The sequence below is a fragment of the Dipodomys spectabilis genome, unplaced genomic scaffold (assembly GCF_019054845.1).
Source record: "Dipodomys spectabilis isolate Male_0828 unplaced genomic scaffold, ASM1905484v1 ptg000043l, whole genome shotgun sequence".
Lineage (NCBI taxonomy): Eukaryota > Metazoa > Chordata > Mammalia > Rodentia > Heteromyidae > Dipodomys > Dipodomys spectabilis.
Genome location: NW_024870720.1, coordinates 29,453,664 through 29,479,830, shown reverse-complemented (window position 1 = coordinate 29,479,830; position 26,167 = coordinate 29,453,664).

The window sequence follows — 26,167 nt, the reverse complement described above, 5'->3', positions numbered from 1 at the left end:
CCCCAAGCGCTTAACATGATTTTTATGTAACTTGCTCCCATCTCGAGTGTTCTTCATTGTAAGAGACCTGTTGTCATAAAGGTAACTGCAGCTTTTCTGTAGTTCAAAGTCACCACCTAAGTCTCAAAACATTTGGGCTGCTGATGGATTTCAGGTAGCCAGGTGTGACGTTTCAGATTGGATTATTACAGATATCTGGGCACTTTCTACATTGTGTGCTCAGCACCAGTGTGATTGGACTCTGCTCTAGGGCTGGAACCACATCACTCTCCTTTCTTGGCCTTAAATCCAAAGGGACCCTTCAGGGTACCCCAATCGGTGCCCCAGCTGGCCCATTATCATATTACTGCTTGGAAAACACACAACTCCAGTGTTCTGGCTTCACTTTTTTAAAAAATAAAACAAAATCTGTGTATTTGTTGAAGCACCCTTGAAAGGTCAGCCAGTCTCTAGTGTATTCTGCGATTGGGTAGGGGAAGGAATGTGTCGGGTACATGACCGGAGATGACACAGATGGCAGTGTGGGGGGAGCTGAATAATGGCACTACAGGGTGGCCTCCAGTATAGCTCCTGGCACTGCGGGTGGAGGGAAAGATGGGTGCTAGCTTTCCAGAGAAATTTTTACTTGTCCAGTCCCCTCCACAGGGGGTGGGAGCTGACTGCTAAAGCTGAGTTTTTAAACTTATTATTTTCTATCGTAAAGGTGCTGTGCAGAGGGGATACAATCCTGTAAGTCAGGAAATGAGTACATTTCTTTTTGAATAGTGTCACTGCATAAAGATGATTTTGAACTGAAGGCTGCCACGTTCTTGAAAGAACAGAATCCACTCCCTCTCTGCCTCACATTTGTTTTTCACTTTTCCTTGCTTTCAGCATCTTTTAGTAAGGAAGAGAGACAAAAGAAGCAGCATAGGATAGAGTTTAAGAGCACACAATCTCATACACCAGTTTGTGTGGGTCTGAAACGAAGCTTTGTCATTTATTTTGGGAAAATTGCTTAGCCCTTCCATGTTCTAGTTTTTTTTTTCTCATCTGTAAAGTACAGGTAATAATATCAATTCCACAGTGTTTTCATAAAGATTAACTAAATATATATGTGTGTGCTAATAGCCTATTACTGTATAACTCCAAAGCTAAAGCAGCACCAATCATTTTATTATTGTCACTTCTGGTTCTACTAGTTGACAGGGCGCAGCAGGGCTGTTATGCAGCCTGTGGCTAAGATCCTGTCCATCTTTACTGGGACTATTGTTGGGGATGCCTTCATTAGACCCCTCTGTGTGGCCTTGACGTCCAACGTGGAGATTAGCTCCCAATAGAATGATCTGGGAGATGTATCTGCTCCAAAAGTCACATGGCATCACTTCTACCATATGCTATAGGTGGAATTAGACATGAAGATACATTCTCATTCAGAAGGAAAGAACATAGATCCTAAAACTCAACAGGGAAAAATAAACTCATTGGGAAGATGGTCACTATCACTCTGTTAAGAAAGTCTTTTCAGGAAGGGAAATAGCATTTTTTATTTTGGGGGGTCTGGTTATGGGGCCTGAATTCTGGGCCTGGGCACTGTCCCTCAGCTCTTCAGCTCAAGGCTAGTGCTCTACCACTTGAGCCACAGCGCCACTTCCAGCTTTTTTTTCTTTTTGCTTATGTGGTGCTGGGGAATCGAACCCAGGGCTCATGCATGCAAGGCAAGTGCTCTACCACAGAGCTACCTTCCCAGCCCCTAGCACTTCATTTTTAGCCAACGTGTCATTTCCACTGCAATTGAAATTGATATATTGCTAAAGTGCCCAGACAATTTGTGATATATATACATATATGTATATATGTGTATATGTGTGTATATGTGTATATATATATATATGTATATATATATGTATATATATCCCAGAAGTACTCTCCATCATGGTTGAAGAGCTTGCTTTGTGTAGTGTTAGCTTTCAAAAAGCCATGATGACATAGCTAATTTTGCCTGCGATAGTCTGATTACATTGTTAGAACAAAATAAAATTCCAAGTTAGCAATGAATAAAAAGAAGAAGAAGAACTTACAGGATGTTGTGAAGTGTGGTAGCAAATGTGCCTCAGGCTATGAAACAAAAACAGATATCCTGGGGAATAGTGAATCCTCAGTAAGAGTTGTTAGTTATCATCAGTAATTGCATTACAAGCCTATCAAACAGCATCTCATCCCAGCCTCACTTCTGAGAAAATTGTGGAGACAGTTCTGGTAAACACTTGCTATTGTTATGGCACTGTTCCATACTCCGTGAGGGAGAACTCCTGCTCCATTCTCTGGAAGCCAATCTTGAGGTAAAGGAGGAAGGAGGAAGACATGTAGGCCAGCCTGGGAAATGCACCCTCATTTGTTCTTATCTTACTCCAGCACAAGTCACCCATAAACTAGCCTGCTCATAATCTCTAGAAGGAGCTGACTACAGTCCATCTGCATGTTCATGGAGGCATATAAGCCTTGGATAAAACTGAGTAACATTTTCCTTGTCACTGATCAGGGGTCCCTCTGAGGTCAAGTATCCCTGAGGCGACTTACTTTATGGTCATCCTGGGAAGCTAGGAAGCATTTGCTCAACTTTGGAGTGACTCTCATCTGACCCTGAATTTTAAAGCTAGTGGATTAGGTAGCTTAGTCCTGAGAACACCAGCCCAAAGGCAGGAGCTTTAAGGCTTTTGTTGCGAGCAAATGAAACATAGGAAAAGGCTTCTTGTATGCCATCTGCTTCTTTCTAGACCAAATAACAACAGCAGCAGCAAGCCTTGAGGCCCAGTAGTGCTGACAGCTTCCTCCAGATGTGCCTAGATACTGCAAGCCTCTTTCCCTGCTCTTCATAGAGTTCAGAATTGCCATGGCTCTGAAATGGAAAAGAAAAGCCACTGAAAACAGATGGCCCCAAACTACTCAATTATGAAATCACTCATGAGAGGCTTGCGCTGCTTTTGTAGGCATCGTTCAGCACTATGTGAAACATTGCCTAGCATGTTCCTAGTTTATATACAACTCTTCTAGATGGAGATGTTGAGAGTAAAGGAACCCACAAGTTCAACTTTATTGTGAAGGTAAGTTGTTCAGAGTGATTAAGTCCTTGTGGGTAATATGTATAGAGTTGGTGTTGATATAAAGAAAAGAAAAACAACCTATATCTGTAGATCTACCAGTTGGTGAATCTCACTGGCTGGTTCTATCTGCAAATAGCAATGAAAAACATTCTACCTTTCTGTAGACTGGATGAGGGAGAACTCAGAAATGAAGAGAATATCCATCTATTCACAATGGGCTTATGTTTATTGGCTGGGCTCTAGTAATAGTGTGAAAGTCGTGCCCACTAGAACTTTGATGCAGTAGGATGAGAGAGGTAAATAGAGAGTAAGATAAAGGGAGGGAAGAAAGGAGTGGAGGGAGGAAGAGAGAGATAATTGTATTCAGAAAAGCATATTTAGCCTGCTCACATTTTATCACCTGTCTGAAAGTATATATTTTGTCTCTCTCCAACTAGTCATAGAGCAAAGCTCCAGAGTTTGTACAAAGAAATAACTGGCTATTCATCCCTCATACCCATGGATTTTGCTTTTGTAAGAATAGGTGTATATTGCCTCTTTGCAATTATCCTTCATTTTTTGATCTATTCATTTTGTGAAACTCCTGGAAAAGAACAACACAGGATGGCCTAGGAGACTAAGACAGTTCACTGAATCTTTAGAGAGTTAATTCTTTCTTTGTGTTGGTGTGCTGTTCTCGGGGTTTAACTCAGGGTCTGGGTTCTGTCTCTGAACTTTTGTGCTCAAGGTTGGTACTGTACACTTGAGCAACAGCTCCACTTCTGGCTTTTTTGGTGGTTAGAGACAAAAGTCTCACAGACTTTCCCGCCTGGCCTGGCTTCAAACTATGATCGTCAGATCTCAGTCTTCTGAGTAGCTAAGATTACAGATGTGAGCCACTGGAGTCTGGGAAGATGTGATCTATTTGAATGAAATTAGAGAACCAGAAGAGCAGGCATCTTCATTTCCTAGGTATCAACATCTTCCACATAGTCTAGTAATGCAGAGACTCAAAGATGCAAGTGCCTTATTCTCCCAACTATTATGTATTAAAAGGACAAGAAGAAATAGCCACTAATAAGAAGAGAGACAAAATATAAATAATACTAATAAAAACAAGTAATATTCTTTCTCAGATTATTTCCCTTGGAAATAATAAGCAAAGACAAAGTTTGGAGATTAAATGTTTTGATCCAAGATGATTGTATCTGAGGATGATCAAATGACATCTACGGGCTCCAAAACTGTTTTACCTACATATCCTTTAAAATACTCTTGACCACCTCCTCCAGCCAAACAAGAGCTAAGACAAAACGAGCAGGTCAAAAGTGATAGACTCCAAGGAGGAAGCACTCAATCGAGCTAACCATGAAGAATATACAATGGCTGTACATTTGTTTACAAGCCAAATGCTGAGATAAAGTGAAAGTCAAGCTTCTTAAACTCTAGTGTTGTTTCTTGGGTCTTTAAAAATGAATTTACTTTGATTTGCTCAGTTTCCAAGAACAAAACTCTACTTTTTCTTGCTTTTGTGGGTAGGGAGGAATCTTGGGTTACTTGTAATCTAAGGTAGTACTTCAACTTTTTACAGGACTTTATTCAATGATTTAATTCCCTTTATTACAAAACCCTATTTTTGGCTCTCATCCTCTTTCAGATCTGTCTGTATGTCTATCATGTGTTTCTGTTGCATCCTCTTTATTCTTCCTCTGTGCCTAAAGCTTAAGCAACACAGCAATATAACCTAATAGGCCAACCCCACCCTGGGTATGATTTAAGATCTCTCCTCTAAGAATTATCAGGTGGCATTTATGTAGGTTGGAAAGATGAAGCAGAAAGGCACTTACTACAATACTCTTTCCTAATACTCTTTATCTTCGCAACCAGTGACTACTGAAACAAGACAAAGTTCTAGACACCAGAATACTTAGTCCTTGGTAGAGAGAGAGGCACATACAGAAGGAAAGAATTTCCACTTCTAGGGGAATCTACATTCATCACAGTTTAGCTAGAGTGAGTCTAAGTTACATAAGTTTACTGGTTCCCTATCTTCATTACTCCTCACCTATGCAGGCTTGTTCAGTTTATTTCCCCTGTTTTTTTTTTTTTTTACTGTTGTATAAAGTATATTGTTTTCAGAGCTTTTCAGATATTTTATTTTTATTTTTTAAAAATGTTAAATCTAGGGCTGAGAAGGTGGCTCAGTGGTAGAGTACTTGCCTTGCATGCATGAGGCCCTGGGTTCGATTCCTCAGCACCACTAAGCAGAAAAAAAAAAAGCCGGGAAGTGGTGCTGTGGCTCAAATGGTAGAGCGCTAGCCTTGAGCTGAAGAGCTGAGGGACAGCGCCCAAGCCCAGAGTTCAGGCCCATGACCGGACCCCCCAAAAAATGTTAAATGTAGGATTTTATTTATTATCATTAAGTAGTTGTACAGAGGGGTTTCAACTCAACAAGCTATTGGTACAGTGCTTCATGATTAATGTCACCCCTTCCATCACACTCCTCTTTCTCTTCCAACACTACTTGTCCCCTCAGTTTACCTGGCTCCATTTTCACCTATGTACATTGAATGTTATTACTGCATTTGCCCACCCTTTCTCTCTCTGTATTCATCTGTCCCTTTCCCTTGTATTACCTTCTCCCAACAACACATGTTCCGGCTCCCTAGTTTCATTTTGTTAAACTATGTTAGTTGTTTAAAAGAGTCACACAATTGGAATCATCCCCTGCATATACCATACTTTAATTGGTATATTTGTGTATATATACATATGCCCATGTATGTTTATATCTATTTTATTATTTAGATCAAACATCCATATAATAAACAAAACATGCATCCTTTGTCTCTTTGAGTAAATCCAGGATTTAAATCTAGTGTATAACTCCAAAGCTCACATTTTTATTTTTATATGTGTTTATTTATTTTTAATTTATTTATTGTTATTGAAAAGGTGATATACAGAGTTACAGTCACATAAGTCAGGTAAAGAGTACATTTCTTTATTCCTTCCCTTGTTCTCTCTCAGTTTTTCCCTCCTGTCTCCACCAAGTTGTGTAGCTCATTTTCAACATAGTGCCAAGTGAATACCCCTGCTGCACTTATGCACAGATACTTGAAGTATAGAGATATATTGTTTCTGTTGTTAAAAGTAACTTGCTTTTTTAAAAAATTAGAAACAAGAATTGAAAATGGTGCAGCATTGGATAGAGAAGAGCTAGTGAGATCTTGAGGGGCCTCTGGAAATCTCTATATCCTGTGAACTAACCTGTGGTTAAGCTACCCTGTGTGTACCTCTGTACCTTGTTCATTAGCCCTACATTAACCCTACTAAGCTGTGGTCTAGATTTGCTATCATAGCCATTTTCTAAAATAAGAGACTTTCTTAGTCTATCATCAGCTTTTACTTCCCTTGTAAGGATCCCTTTGTTTCTTCTGCTTATTTCTGTCACTCTTGCCCAGTTTTCCTGCCTTATGATCCCTCTGATGGGTTTATCTCCAGAGGGCATTAGTGAGATGTATCTCTGAGTGTGTGCCATATGCTTTCCATTTCTTCTTTTGATTTTCAAGATTTAGTTCCACTATTATTGAAGGGTCTTCAAGTGAACGTCCAATGCTTCCCAGCTTGGATTTGATTTTTTTTTGAAATCATTTTAAGGAGATGTTGTAGTAGTTAGTGGGACATGTATCCACACTATAGTGTGATGATAAGAAATGTTTTCATCCTACAATATGGAGATTCCATACCCACTAAATAACTATTATCTCTTTCTTCCGTGTACTTGATTTTATACTGTGGGATGACAGCACAATAGCAAGGGAGTTCTCTCTCACAGTCAGGAAGGAAATGGCTCCCAATTCAATTCCTAGGGCCTAGTTTTAGGGAAAGATAAAGATGATGAAATGTTTATCTTAAAATTTAGGGGAAACTTCTCCCAGAAAAGCTACCATCTTTTTGAATGCATCTATCTATCTATCTATCTATCTATCTATCTATCTATCTATCTATCTATCTATCTATCTGTTAATCAAACTTGGAGTCGAAGGAGGGGTCAGCTGCAGTTTCTTTCTGTGAATGTGTATGTGTTAGTTATTCAGAAAATAATAATGCTCCTTTATGTTTTGAGTCATCACCGTGTCATCAGTTGGTCCCAACAAACTTGCCAATGCCTTTCCCAAGGGAGCAAGGCTGAATTTTGTGTTCCGAAATACTACCCTGCTAGATCTTGAGTAACTCATAAACATTTGTTTTCTTTGTCATTTTCTTTAGAAAATATTTCTCAAAAACTTACCCTTTTCTTTAGTTAAGAATAAAGAAGTGGCTCCTTGATCTTCTTTATTTGTCTTTGGGAGAGAGGCTTATTTCCAGCTTTAGGAGCTAAGATCTAGTCTAGACCTATGGTGTCCAGGGCTGGGAGAAGCCTTGGAGATCAGTTGGTTCAGAGTTCCTCAGCGTAATGGTTTGTTAATTCTACTGTATCTTCATTTAGCCTTTGATTTCAGATGGATCCAATTTTTTTTTAATTTTAATTTTTATTTTTTGTGAACATACTGTACAGAGGGGTTACAATTACATGGGCAAGATAATGAGTACATTTCTTATCAAGCATTGCAGCCTCCTCTTTTGTTTACCCTTCACATCCCTTCCCAGCCTCCCCCCGCCCCCCCCCCAATTGTATATTGATCTTGGTCCTACATATTATAATTTATAAAACATAACACCTATGTTATCTATGTTATTATTTTATGTTTGAAAGCTTTCAAATACAAAATCTACACATATGTGTTTTTCTCAATTACATTAAAATAAACACTCTTTAAAACATTAACAGAATACGTGCTATTGGTAGCCAGTGGTTCACATTTCCTATTTCTGGAAACACTGATCTAAACCATTTTCTTCCATCTGCGTGTGTAGAAGCTGAGCTTCAGAAAGTATAAGTGTTGGTTAGTTAGATTTTTTGTCACTGTGACAAAAACCTGGGAAGAACAGCTTGAAGGGGGAATTAATTCTGGCTTACAGTTCCAGGGGTTTACAGTCAAAGGACAGCTGTATTTATGGCTTTGGACGTGAGGCAGGGAGAGCAGGAGGCAGAAGCAGTTCCCCATGGCCGTCGGGAAACAGAGAAAGTGATGGGAAGAGACAGGGCCAAGGTGGATCTTTCCAGGACACCCGATGCCTCTCTTTCCCCAAACACTGCTCACTTTTACTAATAACACCCACAGAATTTCTCTTATTGAACACTGAACAACTCAGAATAAGAATTTGTTTGTATTCAAATCATTATTGAGCACCTATTATAATCATGGCTGATAGGTACTAAAAAAAACACAGGAGGGAAAGGACCATTAAGAAAGTCACTATTAATTAGGAAGAGTTAAACAAGTGCTTGAATTTATTTACACACACATACAAATAGAAACATTTCACAGCAAGTTAGATTAAGAGACAAAATCATCATTTATCTGATGATAAATTATGTACTGTCTTGTGATAGCTTTTCTAAGTAGGAACATTTTCTTTTTTTTTAATTTTTATTTTTTATTGTGAGTAGGAACATTTTCTAAGTAGGAATATTGCCCTAATTTTTCAATGAACTTTTATGGAAATCTTGCAAGAAGACAGGTCTAGGGATGATATAGAAGAGTGGATATAGGAAACACCCACTTGCACACTCATTGGTGAATGACATAGCGTTTGCTTTGAATGAATGCCTTTGCAGCTATCTGCGGTTCCTAGTTACAGAAAGCGACTACAACTACTATTTAACATTTTGAAGGTGACATCTATGTTCAAGGAGTGGCATCAGAAATAACAAGTTCCCATTAATAATATAGACACTATCTTATGTCAGGAAAGTTGCTGTATGACTATAAGAGACATAATAAAAGAGAAAACATTGAGAACATTGGGCAGTATGGCCCAACTTGGGAAACATGGATAGAACATAGTAAAGCAGACCACAGGCTGAACGGGGAGGTAAGATTATGACTGGGGAAACTTGGACAAAAAAAAATCAGTTTCCTGGACAAATCAGGAATAGATGAGGAACTTGTGCCTTTTGACATCATACGAATAACATGAAAGTCAATTTCTGAAAAATGAGGCAAAATAGTACTCTTCTAAAACGTGATAGTTTGGGTTGAGAGTAGCAGCACATATTTGAGATCCCAGGTTCTTGGGAAGCAGAAGCAGGAGACCGGTGGTCCACGGCTGGCCATAGGCAAAACTCAAGAGCCTCTCTAAACTAAGGAGTCAATAGGATTGAAGGCATGACTCAAGCCTAGCAAGTACAAGGTCCTCAGTTTAAACCCTAGTGGCTTGCATTCTTGCGTGTGTGTGTGTGTGTGTGTGTGTATATATGTGCGCTCACGCGCATGCGCAATCCCCCATACCTGATAATCATTTCTATGCAATTGAATGAGGAGTTAAAAAAAAATCAACAGACTAGGAAAATGGAGGGGATGAAGCAATGGTGAAAGGGATGACAGTGATCAACATGTACTGTACTCATAACCTGAGATGTTGTAGCGAAACCTCATTATATAACTACCTGAAGATAATAAAAAAATAAAACACCCTGCCTCAAACCAACAAAACACAAAATCAGCAGAGTAGAACCTACTCCCTTAAATGCTACTGGTTTAGAAAGAAAATAAAAATTCTCTTTGAACAGAACATGAGAGTTAGTTTAGTAAGGCCCATGGCAACAGGAAAGAAATTAAGTAGATTAAATGATGTATGTAGCTCCTCAGATATAAAACGTCAAATTCCCTAGTGAGTCTCTTTTAACTGCTCAGGAGTAGTTTTAATATCTTTCTCAAAGATAGCATTTGCTGCTGATCTCTTGAGTTATTTTTCTTCATAGTTTTAGAAACAAGGCTTCTGACTAAGAGGAACATAATAATATCAAGTTCAATTTGTTGTCAGCATGTGTACTGTGTAGCTAATGCTGAAAGCAAGCCAACAACTTCAAAACCCTGGCTAACCAGAGTTGTTTAATGTTATAGTCCTGTGTCTACAGAGAAGGCGGGGGTTGTGCTCTTGACTAGGCTTGGCTCTGCTTCTACAGTGTCTCTCCTCTGTTTCTTGAAACCAGTGAGCTATCTCACACATGTCCTTCTCATGTTGATGACAGACATCCTAAGAGAAAAGTGGAGACCTTGAAAGGCTTCTGTGGGTCTCAGCACATGCGTTCCTTCCTCTGATTCTGCTGAACACTTCATGGGGTTGGATGAAAAGTGAAGCTAGTTTCCACTACTATGAGAAACACAAAAGGAGCCAGGTTTATTGTGTGTCATGATTTCAGGACTTTTAATTCCTGGTCATTTCACTCCATTCCCTTTAAGCCTGTGGCCAGGCAATACATTTTGGTAGAAAGATGGCAAAAAGAAACAAAAAAGAAAGAGGAAGGAAAATTATAGAAGCATGAAAGACTTGTAGGACAGCAGAGAAGCATTTATGATTAGACTATCTCAAATGTGGATGAGATGGCTGGCACAAGTGAGGATCAGGTAAGTTTCCTCGAAGGCAAATTGGGAACAAACATTAAATCTCCTGAAACTCCTGTCCCATTTGGTTTCCATGTCTCTCAGAACACTACCTCTCCAGGTCTTTTGCATGCTTCTCCTTGACTCTGTCATTAAAATACAGTTCTTATGACTCCATTCTGTGCTTCCTTTTCAGGACACAGTTACTTTGTTAGGATAGCTTCATTGTCCAACCAGTGTTTACGTATCACTTGTATTCTAAAAGTTAAGATCATTCTCTGTCCCTATCACATAGCTCTAAGTCTTGGATCCATATTTTGAGCTGCTGATGGGGGTAGTCCCATCTAGAAAACTCACAGAGATCTCACAACTGCATGTTTGGAACCCACTTATTCCTGCTCCGTGGCCCACTTTGGTCTGTATCATGTTACTAAATGCCAAGTCCATCTCCCTGGTTGCTCATGCCATAAACCCAGAAGTCATTCTTGCTCTTTTACTTCTTTTAAGCCAGTATTCTCGTTTGTTTTAGCTCTGATGCAGGTTTCTCTGGCATTTTTCCGAGCCCATAGCCAAGACAATCTGTTGTGCTTGTCTGTCTGATTTATGATCCTGTGCAATTTCTGGCACGAGGACATCAGCTGCGTTTGGGCCACATCAGTGATAAAATGAGTGGCATAACTGTCAAACTAGTTTGAGCAAGAGACCACTATGGCTCAAAGACAAATATTCCCATTATTAGTTAAGGCTTGGGTGATAAATTAGAATCATTAACATTTCAATATTATTTAAACTTGAATATTATGTTAATGTTTGGGTGATGAATTGTTCTAGTAAACAAGTTATGATGTCAACGTGAATACACTGCCATGAGAAAAGCTGTCATTAGGTTCTGTAATTGTGGTTTTCCAGTTTGTCAAGGCCAAATGGTTAAGTTCCTCATTAGTGGTTTTTCATGCCGTTTTCTGTGCTTTTCTTCTTTGGCTCTCACTTTGCTAGCAAGCATGTCTGGTTCAGACTCTGAGAAAGTGGGGAGAGGGTCCTTTTATCTCATGCTATCTTCGGCAAATGTAAGTGCTAAATGAATGGCAGATTGGAGGGGAGGATGGGTAGGGAGTGGGCTAGAACTAAGGGCAGTGAAAAGAATGTCAAAACCTCCTGCCTTCAGCCCACTCTTCACATACTCAGCCTGAAACAATAAAACTCAATCTGATCATTGCCATCTACTGCCACCATTTTTTCTCTCTCTCCTTGGACCATAGCAACAGCTATCTTGAGACTCTTCCCTCGTTCACTCCTTCCCACCTCTCTCTCTCTCTCTCTCTTTCTCTCTCTCACTCAGCTATCTATTTATTTAGAGTGTTAATGGAAATTGAACTCAGGGCCTTGGGCTTGCTAGACAAGCACTGTACTACTTATACTACTTGTACTACTTGTACTACATCTCCAACTCTTGAACCCATTCTTTACACCACAGCCAATGGAAGCATGCTCAAACTATGCCTTTTCTTAAAACCCCTTGATGCCTTTTCATTGGACTTATGATAAAATCCAACATACAATATTCTTGATTATCTTGCCAAGGCTTATGTGAGCTGACTGTTTCTCCAGGCCCCGATGCCATTGTCCCTTCTGCTCCTTGCATCTCAGAAGGTTTTCCTAAACACCTGGAGGAATTTCTACTTCATGGCCTCAAAACATGCTGTTCTCTCTGCCCAAAGCTCTTCTAGTCTTTGATCCTTTCTAGTCAGTTAATTCCTACTAATCCTCCTATAAGCTTCAATGTCCTGACCTCAGACAGATATTCTACAAACTTATTGTCTGGGTGCTGGGCCTGGGCGCTGTCCCTCAGCTCTGTAGCTCAAAGCTAGCCCTCTACCACTTGAGCCACAGTGCCACTTCTGTTTTTTTTTTTCTGCTTATTTGTTGCTGAGGAATCGAACCCACGGCATCATGCATACAAGGCAAGCTACCTTCCCAGCCCCAGTTATTTAGTCTTAAGTGTATAACTGGCACCTTGAATAACAGGACTCTCATGTTGCATTCCTATTAGTTTTTTTTTTTTTTTAAGATCTCTAACTATCTGTTTAAATATACTCATTAGAAAAGGTATTTTCTGGCCCCTATTCACTTTTGCATAATAGCATTCAAAATGATTGTACAATTACCACCTCACTTTCATTCAGAAATTAAATTATCTGTCTTAGGTAATCATCCAATATCTGATGATATGGCCTTTTAAAAATTTAGGAGCCATCGACATCGTGACTCTACATAAGACTCTTTCCATTAGTGCAACAGACAAAGATCTGGTTTTACCTAGGACTGAAATCCCGTGGTCCTTAGGAAATGGCAGCAAACTAAGAAGATAATGTTCTGTCCACTCCTAATTATTTGAGTTGACATATTTATTTTCTTACTCTTATTCTTATTTTTAACTTTCTTTTTGTTACTATGGATCAAACCTAGGGCCTTTTATATGCTAGATGAGGGCTGTACCATTAAGATACACCCTTAGCCTTCTGTTTGCTTGTGATGGATCACTGTTCTCCCCTCTCTACCATCCTGTGTACCCAAGAAGTTAAGTTGTGTCAACTGGATCAGCCAGGCTCCTTTGTAAGAGAGTTGTCGAGAGGGGTAAGAATCTACATCCCAGTTTCCCTTTCCAGGCTTCAAGTGCGCAGTGAGTGCAACTGCCATATGATCCTATCTCCTGTGAGGTGGCTGTCCAATGGCTGCAGATCTGACTTAGTCATCTCATAACCACTCTACTTCTTCAGACTTACAGAGGCTATCAAACTTTATGTTGCTATCCCCAGGGTCCTTCACAATTTTTGAATTTTTGTTGGTTTCAAACATATTTTTATGAATAATTCCCTAAGTAACCTCTCGTCTATTATTGTGTTTGAATGTACCAGGCCTAATGGGTTACATACTTGATACCAGGAAAGGTCTCAGAAATGGGCTTTGGGATGCTCAAAGTACATTATAAAATGTGTATGTTAAAATGTCATAGGCCATATGATATTTATGAAAACAAAATAAAACCTATTTGTATAGTTACTATATGCAACAAAATACATAAGACAATAAAAATGGAATTTTCTTACTTATACAATGAAAAAATGACTACTTTTCTCACTTACATGATGAACACATGGTTTTTTTTTGTTGTTGTTGTTGGAGGAGATGGTAAGCAGTGCTATCATGATTACTCAAAGCATCACCAGTAGTAGCATTAGATAGAGTTCAGGTAAAGGGCAAGTTATTAGGAGATCAAATTATCCAATTCTCCCAATACTATGAATTCAATAATATTTTATTCTTCCTTTACCATAAAATTAAATTATTTCATGTATTGAAGCCTGTATGTGGGCTGTACTATTTTGTTTATCTGGATAATTCTTGTAGTATCACTTCATTGTGTTGCCCTCTTATGTAAAACAGAGACTTAGCACTGATTCACACTGACAGCTGCTTTTTTCTACAGACTTAAACCTGCACCAGGAAATGTTCTAAGTGATTCATATATATTGACCCATTTCATTCTCACAGGATGAAGAATACAAATGCTTATATATTTTGCAGATGGCAATTGTGATGTAGAGAAGTTAAACAACTGGCCCTAACCCCCATGGTCAGAGAACAGAAGAACTGGGATTTGAACTTAGACAAACTAGATTCAGAGTTTACACTCCCAGTCACTCTACCATACCACTTCTAAACATAAGGCGGTGAGGCCATTCTTTCTGGGGACTAAAAAATATAGCCTGGATTCATGGCTCCTGATGGTCTAAATTGATCAGACAGAACACAGTGTAGAAAAATTGATAGTTAGTAGATCCCTTAGACTGTCTCTTTCAATTACTATCTTCTCAAATGACCCTCTAGTTACTGTCAGATTTTATCAGCATCAGCCTAGCCAATGAGGTCCAAAGCATTTAATACCTGCTTATCTTCTCTACTGTTCATTTTATCGAGCTAGCCAAATAAATTCATTTTTTTCTATTGCTGGTTTCTTACGACTTGTTACTGGTATCTGCATTTCAATGAAGGTTCTAATGTGCTGCTAGATTATCATTGTGTTATGATAACACAGATTGAATTGCTGTACCATGTTGGGATGCAATAAACAGCATTTATATTGATTGACTGGGTTAAACCTTTTTCAATTTCCTGACCTTAAAAATGGGGATGGAAAAGCAATGGCCGCACAGGATTGAAGTAGGTATTAAGCTAAATGAGAACATGTGTTGGATGCAATGAATACTTCCTGGCATGTGCCTTGTACTACTAATTGAAGTTGGATTTGAATCACCATAGCCTATGGCTATGATATAGCTAAGACAAGTAGAGAGAAGATGAAGACTGGTGGATACTTGCTGAAGATTTATTTATCATACTTTATGCACAATGCTTGGTTTCATGGAATGGAATAAATAAGTGCTTTGTGTGTGTGTGTGTGTGTGTGTGTATGTGTGTGTGTGTGTGTGTGTGTGTGTGTGTGCTGATTCTGTGGCTTGAACTCAGGGCTGAGGTGCTGTCCCTGAGCTTTATTACTCAAGGTTATTGCTCAACTACTTGAGATACAGATTCATTTCTAGCTTTTTTTGGTGGGGAGGGGGGTAGTTAATTGGAAATAAGAGTTTCAGGGACTTTACTGCCTCAGCTGGCTTCGAACCGTGATCCTCAGATCTCAGCTTCCTGTGTATCTAGGATTATTGGTGTGAGCTACTGGCATCTAGAAATAAGTACTTTTTTTGAGAGGGGGGGTCAGTTGTGGGGTTGAATTCTTGGCCTGGGTGCTATCTCTGAGCTCTTCAGCTCAAGGTGAGCATTCTACCACTTGAGCCACAGCGCCACTTCTGGTTTTCTGGTGGTTAATTGCAGATAAGAGTCTCAGGGACATTCCCCAGATCCTCAGATCTCAGCCTCCTGAATAGCTAGGATTACAGGTATGAGCCACCAGCACCCTGCCAGAAATAAGTACTTTTATAAGAGAATTTCATTGGGTGTTATAATCTGATTATAACAAACATTGTGTGTTAACATCTGATGAAATTAGGAGGTTAGGAGCTTTGAATGTCCCAACTAGCTTCAAGTTCCCCTCCTTTGTTCTTATAGGTATTCCAACACCAAACAACTCACCTAATTAAGTATGTCAAAGGAAGGTATTGTTTATCCCCAAATAGGAGGTTTCATTCCCTGATGGTTTTCAGATTAATTCTTAAATGCCAATTATATCCTCCTACAGGAAAGAAGGGGCCGTTCACCCTCATGACAGCACAAAGTCTTCTTCCCACAGCCCTTACTTATTCACTGTGCTCTGAATACAGCTTCTGCGAGAGTCCATGAGGCATGCAGTGCCCTCTCCACTGCAGTGATATGATGCTAATAAACTGCAGAGATCCCACCTGGGCTGGGTGAGATGTGTGTCTGGCATCTCCATAATTCTAGGATGGGAATCATTCTTTAAACAACAAAGTGATATAGAAGGCTGTCAGACAGCTTTCCCTAAGAAAAGGAACCGAACTGAATGGAATCCCCGTTGAACTCCTTAGATCATTGCTTTGCAAACTTCAGTGTGGAAATGGGTTTTCTGGGGTTCTTCATCCATTTTCAGTAGATCTGAAGTAGAGCCTGAGATTCTGCATTTCTAACAAGATCCCAAGTGGTACAGATCACACACTCAATAACAAGGCCTCGAGGGACAGAATCCAGGCTAGGGAGGATGAGAGCATTCACAGAATCACTTATCAATGACCTTCTGGTCATCAAGGAACCTGTCAGCTCACACAAATGTCTGAGAGAGCCCTCCAAGAACTGGGACATTTATCCTGAGGAGAAGCAACTGACCAGATGTTATAAGATTCTCATGAAAAACTCCTCTTGTACTAGAAGAAAGAAAAATGCTTAGTGGCTTGTGTAGCTGTGAGAAAGGTTCTTAATCTCTGCCTTGATCTAGCTACCCTGTATTCAAAGATTATTACCATGTTAAAAAGGAAACAGTCCCTAGAAAACCCATCAAAAAGACAAGGGGAAACCAATGCAACAGCAATATTGACAAGACAATATGTTGGAAATGATCTGTACAACTTGGGTTGGGGGTAAGGGGGAGGGAGAGTAGGAGAAAAATGAGGGAAGAGGTAACAAGTTTGACAAAAATGAACTTATTCGCTTACGTAAGTGTAACCCCTCTGTACATCACCTTGGCAATAAAAAAAGAAAAAAATGAAAACATTTTGCTTATTTCTATTCTTCTATTATTTATTTACTTTTTTAGTTTTATTTTTTTAAAGAAGAGTTTTTGGAAAAATTAATCAGGGGAAAGGGAAAAAGAGAAGATTTGTTGTGGAGTGCTTTGATCATAAACCAGCCAGATACTTCTCATTGTGAAAGTCAGAAGGCAAATGAGAGGAACAGAAAAAGGGCTGGGTAAAATCAAACCTTATTTCCTCCAGAACGCCTGAGCTCAATGGAAAAACCCCACAGACAGAGGCCTTGAAGGAGTCTTGCTCTCAGGGGATAGTGCATATTAGATTGGCCTTATGCTTAGCAGACCAGCCTTGATGATAATTTCTCTTGACCTTCTCATGTGATTCTTGTCAGCTTGGTCCTCATTTGTTAAGCTTGCTTTAATTATGTGCATAATGGCTCATTATTCTTATAAAGAAAGCAGCCAAGGAAACAATTATGCAAATAAATGAGGTTTGTCTTGACTGAGGAGTTGTGGGCTAATTGGGCACTGGTACAAAAATCTGCCTTTGCCAAAGACAATTTGCCCTAAAACAACCCCACAAACCCCTATTTCAGATTAAGTACACCAGCTGACAAGATAAACTTAAAAGAAGAAAGATAAAGTATCTTGGGCTGGCTTTTGTCTTGATCAAGTTGAAGGCTTGTTTGCATTGGCCAAGGCCAAAATTCTCCAAGAAGGATGTTTTCAGTTTGGCCTTTGGTTGTTACAGCCAAATGGAAAGGATTTGTATTCTTGAACCTACTGTTCTTTTGCTAATCAAAATATCTCCTCGGAATATCTCATTCATTCATTCTTTTTGCCTGCTTTAATTCTACCTAGTTCTATCTAATATACACGTGTGAAAATGGAACCAGTCATTTGAGGGGATGGGTGGGATTGGGAGAGATGAGGGAGAATGATCAAAGAGGTGACATAGAGTAAGATACATTGTAACCAAAAACTGACACATTGATTTGAAATGGTCTTGTATAACTGCTTAAAGATAATAAAATAGAAGAAAATATTTACTCTCAAGGTTCTGTCTGAAGTCGACTCTTCTTGCCTTATGCAGTTTTACCTCCTCTGCCCTACTTCTCTGTTCTTCCTTGGGTAGTCTTTTTGCTTTAAAGATTCCAAGTTTCTTTGAACCTACAATGGTTCCTACTTTTTTCACTATTTAAATCTTAATTCTCAGTTATTAGGACAAATAAATCACGAATATGTCATGTACTTCCATGTTATCCTGTATCTTCATAATCCTTGAAGTTAATTGCTGTATAACATGACCTACTAATCAACTGGGCATTTACAATTGTTATATCTCCAACAGAGCTTACAACCAGCAAAGATATGACACTGAAGATAAGGTTCAAAACAACAAATATCATCAAGCAGGCATAGAAACTATCACATAGTCTGTTCTGTTAACTCAGTGAAGTCTCAGATTTATGCCTTGTTAAGCAACTAAATGAGCCAATTTAAAGTGTTCCTTTCAGTTGTAAAAATATACTAGTAGCAGGACTTAACTAAATATCTGATCAGCATCACTTAAATGTTAAAATATAAATCCAATTGAAATATATCCAATAGAAATACCAAGGTTTGGGACATCATTTCAGAAGATAGATGACAATTAGGTTTTCTATATTCTTTTAAAAAATTATTTTATTGTAAAGATGCTGCACAGAAGGGCTACAGTTACATGAGTAAGGCAATGAGTACATTCCTTGTTGATCATTGTTACCCCTTTCCTTGTTGTGTCCCACTATCCCTTCCCTCCCACACCTCCCCACTCTTCCTCCTACCCTAACTCTCCCCCCCTTCACTGAAGTTGTGAAGTTCATTTCCAATCTACTGTCCTGTGGATATCCTTGTTGCAATGGGTCATCCTGTGTCCTTGTTTCAGCATTTTGTTATTCCCCTTCCCCTCCCCAGATTAGACAAATGTATATGCAAGATGTTGGGTACCAAAATCAAGTACAGTGACAACAGGGGATATGCCATAGGGAGAAGAACATACAAAGGAAACAACAACAAAGTAATATCACATGATACATTTAAAACAATAACAATAAAGACAGACCTCTTGTGTTCATATCATGGAGTTAATTTCACATAGCATCAACTTATATGGTCATATGTACGTGGTTTTTGAGCTTTTCAGCTCATCTGATTAGATTATCCTATATGAATACTAATTATTGCAAATAAGGGAAACCAAGGGACCTAAATTTCTTTGGAACTGGGTAACTTCACTTAATATGTTTTTTTCCAAGTCTTTCCATTTCCTACAAATGGGGCAGTATCATTCTTTCTGATGGAAGCATAGAACTAGCACACCTATGTTTATTGCAGCATTGTTCACCATAGCTAAGATATGGAATCAACCCAGATGCCCCTCAGTAGATGAGTGGATCAAGAAAATGTGATATATATATATATATATATATATATATATATACACATATATATGTATATATATACATATATATATTATATATTTTCTATATTATGTTGGTTTTCTATATTATGTTGGTTAATGCAAGGATGAGTATGCTGATATACTTGTTTTTGACATTCTATTCAATTTATTATCCAAAGTGAAATAACCTACAACATCATTGTATTAAGTAACAAACCTGCTATTGATCAGATATACAGGGAATATGGATTTATGGTTGCTGCCTCTAGAAATAAGAATTTTTATTAGTCTTCAAAGGCTAACTAACCATTCCATAGAATGTGAATCTGATCAGAGCAGTCCAGAATTAATTTGTAGGACATAAATGAAAACGAGCACCTAAATATTAAGTAATCTGAGGAAAATTGCAGACAGTATAGCAATTCTTAAAACTACAGATTAACAACTCACATACTTCCTGGAATGCAACTGCTCTAGAGGAGGAGATTTATCCATGTCTTACATACAGTCTGAACAGTTCCAGATCTGGAGCATGTTACTAAGGAATAATTTGAGATTATCTGCTAGCCCCTTTAGCTTCTCATTTCTACTCTCAGTCTTCCTTTTTTTCCTATAATCTTTTCCGCCTCTTTTTCCCTTTTGATTCTATAGTTTAGATCTTTACTATATCTTAAAATCCTATATATTAAAGCTTGGTCCCCAGGACTGTGTCCAGGGTGGTAATTTTAGGATGTGTTTCAGCCTCTGGAACACAGGGCCTTGGGGGTTATCTTTACATCAGTGGGTTCATGGCCTCTAAGAAGGTTGTAGCCTCTCCTCATCTTTTTGCTTCCTTCTTTTCCTGTCCATGAGGTGAGCAGGTTTTTCTTGGCCACCCAGTCTCATGATGATGCTACCTCACCTAAGCTCTCAAACAATGAAGTGATCCTGGACAGGAACTCCCAAAAGTTTATGTGACTTGATTATCTCTGGTATTTCAATACTGTAATAGAAAACTGACTCTAAGTCACATGGCTTTTAAAGAATTCTGGCTTTGCTATTAAAGAACTAGGGTGTTTATACTGATTAGTCACTCAGAGACTTTATACTTTGTTTCCTCATCTATAAAAGAGGTATAGAAGCAGCGCCTACCTTATGTGGTTGTGAGAGTTTGGGTGCCTAGCATGCTTAATTCTTTTTTTGGGGGGGTCCAGTCGTGGGACCTGAACTCTGGGCCTGGGCGCTGTCCCTCAGCTCTTCAGCTCAAGGCTAGCGCTCTACCACTTGAGCCACAGGGCTACTTCCGGCTTTTTTTTTCTTTTTGCTTATGTGGTGCTGAGGAATCGAACCCAGGGCCTCATGCATGCAAGGCAAGTGCTCTACCACTGAGCCACCTTCCCAGCCCCATAGCATGCTTAATTCTTTGGTACTTTTTCAGTTTAATTTCCTTAGCTGCAGTACCATTCATTTCTTTTTTCTCCAAGGAGTCTTGGAGATGGTGTCAGTGAGCAGCTTCTTTGCTGGGCGTGTATTCATGTGTCAGGTTCTTGGAAGAAGTGGCAAGCCAAGGAGAATGCTTTGCTCCCTTCATCTGTCTCTTTTAGGTAAGCCAGCCATCTCTTTCAGCTCTTGTTTTCCTATCCATAAGTATGGATTATTATGCCAACTTCAAACTGATATCATGACAATAAAATCTGATTCAGACATGTGGAAAGCACTTAGCCTTTCTAGTGATTCTTTGCAAACAATTCTAACATAGAGTTGATTGAGAAGCTAATGTCACTGAGTTATGAATATAATATTTTTATAGAAATTACAATCCTTACACTGGTGGAAGGCTGGAGAAATGAAGGCCTAACAGGTGATTTGGAAGATCAGAGATGATATGAACCAGTGAAGCTGAAATCTGCACATCCAGACACCCAACTACTGATGGAGGAATCTTTGTGCAAATACTGCTTTCTTTGATGGACCCACAATTCCTGTTAAATGGCAGTCTGGGCAGTCCGGAAGAAGAGCTTGACCTTGAGCAGAGGAGAAAAAAAACAACAATATGGATTCTGATGACAGCTGCCTCAGTCATTGTACTCTAACATGCTGTACACTGTTTCATGTCCGCCCTCTGAATGTATGCAAATTCCACTTTTTATCATCTTGAACTCATAGGAATAAGGATTCTGGGAAATGTTTGTGACCAGGTTGACAGGACAAACCACCAAACCAATAATTCCCATTTTACAGTTGACCCTGTTGGCTTTGATATCATTAATTACCCCCTCCCACCCAATTCACACCTATGACCTTAAATTGCATGGAGTTATATAAAGTAATACTTTAAAGATGACAACCCCCCCTACTCTATACTTGAACTTTATTCTCATGCAAGGAAAAGATTTGTCCATCAGGTTTCTTGCAAATGGAAAAATGAGATCTTACTGATTATTATCTAAGCTTAAATTTCAAATATACACCAGCACTTACTACATTTAAGATATTCATAGTTTATTTATTTGTAAATTGTCTCCTCCTCCTTATGGAACATGATTTTTCTTGCTATGTCTTGGAATGCCAGCATGAGAGAGTTGCTTTTAAGTCTGGGCCTGTCAAACAGGTGCTCTGTCTCTTCAGTGGGGACAGAGGATCATGGTTGGTGACTGAGATGAGTTCCATCTTCCATTTTCTGAGGAGAAATGAAAGGTGTAGGTTCTTGAGGCCTTAAGCTAAGTATACTTTTCTTAATAAAGCTTGGTTTTCACTCTCTAGGCTTAGAACATAACTATGACACAGCTACTTCAGGGTTTCAGGGTGGGTTCAAAGTGTTAATCAATTTACTTGTTAAGTAATATGGTAGGAAAGATGGATAAGATGCTGGTGGGGTTGTGCTCCAGGTATTTTAACTATGGTATACTTGGGAGGGGATGAGATAATTTTAAGACTCTGAAGAAAACCATGGCTAATTCTTGCCCAACGAGGAGAGAGGACAGAAACTTAAGCAAGCAAACTAAGTAGGGATGTTTTCAGTGTTCAACCTGCTAATGTTTCCTTAAGCAAGGAGACTGTAGCAGGATAGTTATTCCCAGGAGAGGAAATTTAAGGGGATCTGAACATTTAATCAATCTTTTAAAAGCCCTGCTTGCTTGAGTACTCTGAGAAGCTCTAGTTCTTATTTTAACAAAGTAAAATCTGACAAGTACAGATATTGGAGAGGATAGGGAGTAAGCACAACAGAATGAACTTGTGATTAAAAAAGTAAATTGCTAAGGAGATGAAACTTTTTGTTAGCATCTCCATTAATCTTCCAAGACCATTTGCACTTGGGAACTTAGTGCTGCCTATGCATGACCACTTCCTATGTCAATGTCATACCTTGGCTCAACAACATTCTTTCTCCTGTTGAAGCTTACTTGATGTTTTATTTTATTCAGGCTGGGATAACATAACCTCATGGACTGGCTGGCTTATGAGCAATAGAAGTTTATTTTTAGCAGTTGTTTAAGATGGGGTGTTCTTTCACGTACAGGCAAATTTTGTTTCTGGTGAGGGCCCCATTACCATGGGGTAAATATTTTAACACCTGATTTTTGAGGAGCGACATAAACATTCAGATCATAGCACTTGTCTTTAACTGGTTCTTTAAGGGCTCTGTTGTTTATTGACTGCCCCTTTAACCAGGCACTATTGTTACTTCAATGCCTTTTTTTTTTCCTATCGGTCATGGGGCTTGAAATCTGGGCCTGAATGCTATCCTTCAGCTCTTAAGCTCAAGGCTAGTGCTCTGCCACTTGAGCCACTGTACCACTTCCTGTTTTCTGAGTGGTTTTTTTTGGAGATAAGAGTCTCACGGGCTTTCCTTCCCCGGGCTGGCTTTGAACTGTGATCTTCAGATTTTAGCCTGCTGAGTAGCTAGGATTACAAGTGTGAACCACCAGCACCCAGGTTGAATGCTTTTTATTTGTACAATTCTCTAAAATTTAGTAAGGGCTTTTAAGTAGATCATGCCAATTGTTCCAACTTGTCAGAATGGGTTGGTAAGTCAATGCCTCTAGAAGTATATGGAACTAATGGAAATAGTACTGCACTTCTACAAATATCTTACATTATCTAAGTCTTTATATTTTGTGAAGTGTTTTCATGACTTATTGAAAGGACTGTGGAGATGTGGGTTTTGGGCACTGGGGGGAAACTGGAAGAGATCTTAAGACACCTGGGCTCTTGGGATCAGGGCCACTCCAACGCACAATCACAGAGAAAGCCGTTGATGCGAGGTCCTGTGAATGGCGCATGGTAGCTGTGCAGGAGACGGTTTGTGGTCTTTAATATGTTCTGGTTCCTCAGTCCAGGTCCAAAAAGATAGCTTAAACCTCTCAGACTGTAATGACCAGGAGAGATGCCACATAGAGATGCAATCCCAATCCTTATAACTTTCCAGGATGGAATAAAAAATGCCCCAAGGCACAGGCTCTTCCTCAGCTCATGGGAGTCATAAAACCATACTTGGCAGAGAAATGCTCAGTATAGATCTCTCATTGAGTTAGCATTAAAGGTCAGGTCAGATAGAAAACCATATAAACTAAATAGGAGTTTTTGTTGTTGATAGATAATCCCCACTCCTAGGAAACTCATTCACAGCTCTGTTCCTGTGGTCCTGTTGCCAAGGACTGGCAGAAAGCTTTCTGTGACTCTCTATCTTCCTGAAGTACTCTGAAGACATTCTGGTTTAAGAAACAGGTGTATGACTGCCACGTGCCAACTGTACAATCCTTTTATCAGTTCTTAAACCCAAATGATGTTTTGAGGATCCCATAAATTCATTCACTCGTGGCAGGCGACCTTTCTTCACAGGGCCCAGACCCTGAGATCCCTGCTGCCTAATTGGTTTATGAACAAGTCCTCCCTGGAAACTGTAGCAATTTCACTCGAAAAAGCAATGGCCGTTTTGTCATCTATGGTTCGCGGATTTGTAATGTAAGATTAATGATAGGTTTCAGAGAAATTATGATGCACTCCTAACAAGCCAAAATGTTCTAAAAGTGTTGCTGGGTCAGAGGACCGTGTGGGTCAATGGTATGGTTCATCTTCATTACGGTGTTTGGATTGGTTTTTAATTTCAAGTGTTGCTGCAGATGCAGACAGATTTTGTTCAAGACTACCTAGGGAATGAAAATAAATCGGCAGAAGCAAGATTTCTTTAAATGTTGAGATATGCTCTCCTCATTTCTCTGCTTGCAGAGGGCCTTCAGATTTTAGAGTGGAAACATGGAGACTCCAAAAATAATATGGTATGATATAGCAACCATGATGGGCTTAGGGCAGATAAGTAGCAGAAATTCTACACAAAATCTTATGTGGAATTGGCCATACAGAATTTTATTGGAATGTGATTTTTGAAGTCTGAAGGCAGTAGTGTCTATGGATTGTGGGAGCTCTACTTCTAAGCCTAGTTTCTATTTCCTTGACCAAAATGGCTTTTCTGTTTCCCTCTATCTTCCCATAACTCTTTTCCTTATATCCTTGTATTCAGTTCCCGCCAGAATTTAATAGTTTTATAAATGTTTAAAAATGCAGGGATATAAGCTGAGTATTGGTGGCTCACATCTCCTATCTACTTAAGAAGCTGAGATCTGAGGATCATGGTTCGAAGCCAGCCTGGGCAGGAAAGTCTGTGAGACTCTTATTTTCAATTAGTCACAGAAAAAGCTGGAAGTGGTGCTATTGCTCAAGTGGTAGAGTGCGAGCTTTGAGCAAAAGTTGCTTAGGGACAGTGCCCAGGCCCAGAGTTCAAGACCCAGGACTGGGGGAAAAAAGCATGGATATTATTTTATCTTGCAATTTATATTCAATATCTTAATTCATATTATTCTGTGTTATCATTTCATGCAGTTTACAGAACCATGCTAGCTCCACATTTCTGTCCTTCCCTTGTCCTCCCACTAACTTTTTCCTTACAGTTACCACATTCATAGTTTCCCTGTTACCTCTCACCTAAACTACATTGAGCTCACTACATATCTGTGCAAGGATTACCTGGCTAAGTGAGTCTCTTCAATTTCTCTCTATCATTGTATGTTTCCACTATCATTTATTATATTGTTATTTTTGAGTTTTGAGGGTGTATGATATCCCAATTTCATCAAAATAATTCAAAGCCTTAGCAAAGATTTACTGAAGTAAAACCATAATGTTACTTGAAATATATGACTAGAATCCCATGATATAGACTGAATATAATGAATATTCACTGTGAATTTTCATGAGCATGAGTATGATGTGTCATAAGAAGAAAGATAGTATTAGAACACATAACAGATTAATTCCTGACATTTGTGTGTTACTGAACTTCTTTAATAATTAGGATGTCGTTAATTGAAAACATTGTTAAATAGGAACATAAACCTATTGTAGCCTTTATATCTTTTTCAGAATACAATAGGAATGATTTCAGCTGCATATAAGAAATCAACTACTCACTAGATGGATGGGAATGCCAGGGAAAAACTGGGAGAAAGTGAGGGAAGCGTTGACATTGTTTAAAACAAAAAAGGTACTCTTTATCTGACTTATGTAATTGTAACCTCTTTGTACACCACCTTTATAATAACAAATAAAAACAAGAGAATATACAATTTTCAATTAAAAAAAGAAATTAACACCAAGAGATCAGTGACTAGGATAAGAGAGTCATTTTTCTTTCTTAAGTCTGGGCCAGGCAGTCTAGGGCCTGCTTAGTGGCCCCTGGTGCCATTAAAACTTCAAGCTCTGTTCTCCTTATGAGATCATTTCAGTGTGGCTCCTGTTTTATAGTTAGTTTAGGTAAAAAGGCACTGGAGTTCCAGACATCACAACCTCTCTCTAGACAACCCAAAGTAGTAATATGAGTATACTTATTCTCTCTCAAGACTTCCCTAGCCTCACATAAACACATTGGTTTATATGTCATCGACCAGGATTTAGAAGATTCTTGCTGAAAGGAAGGTAG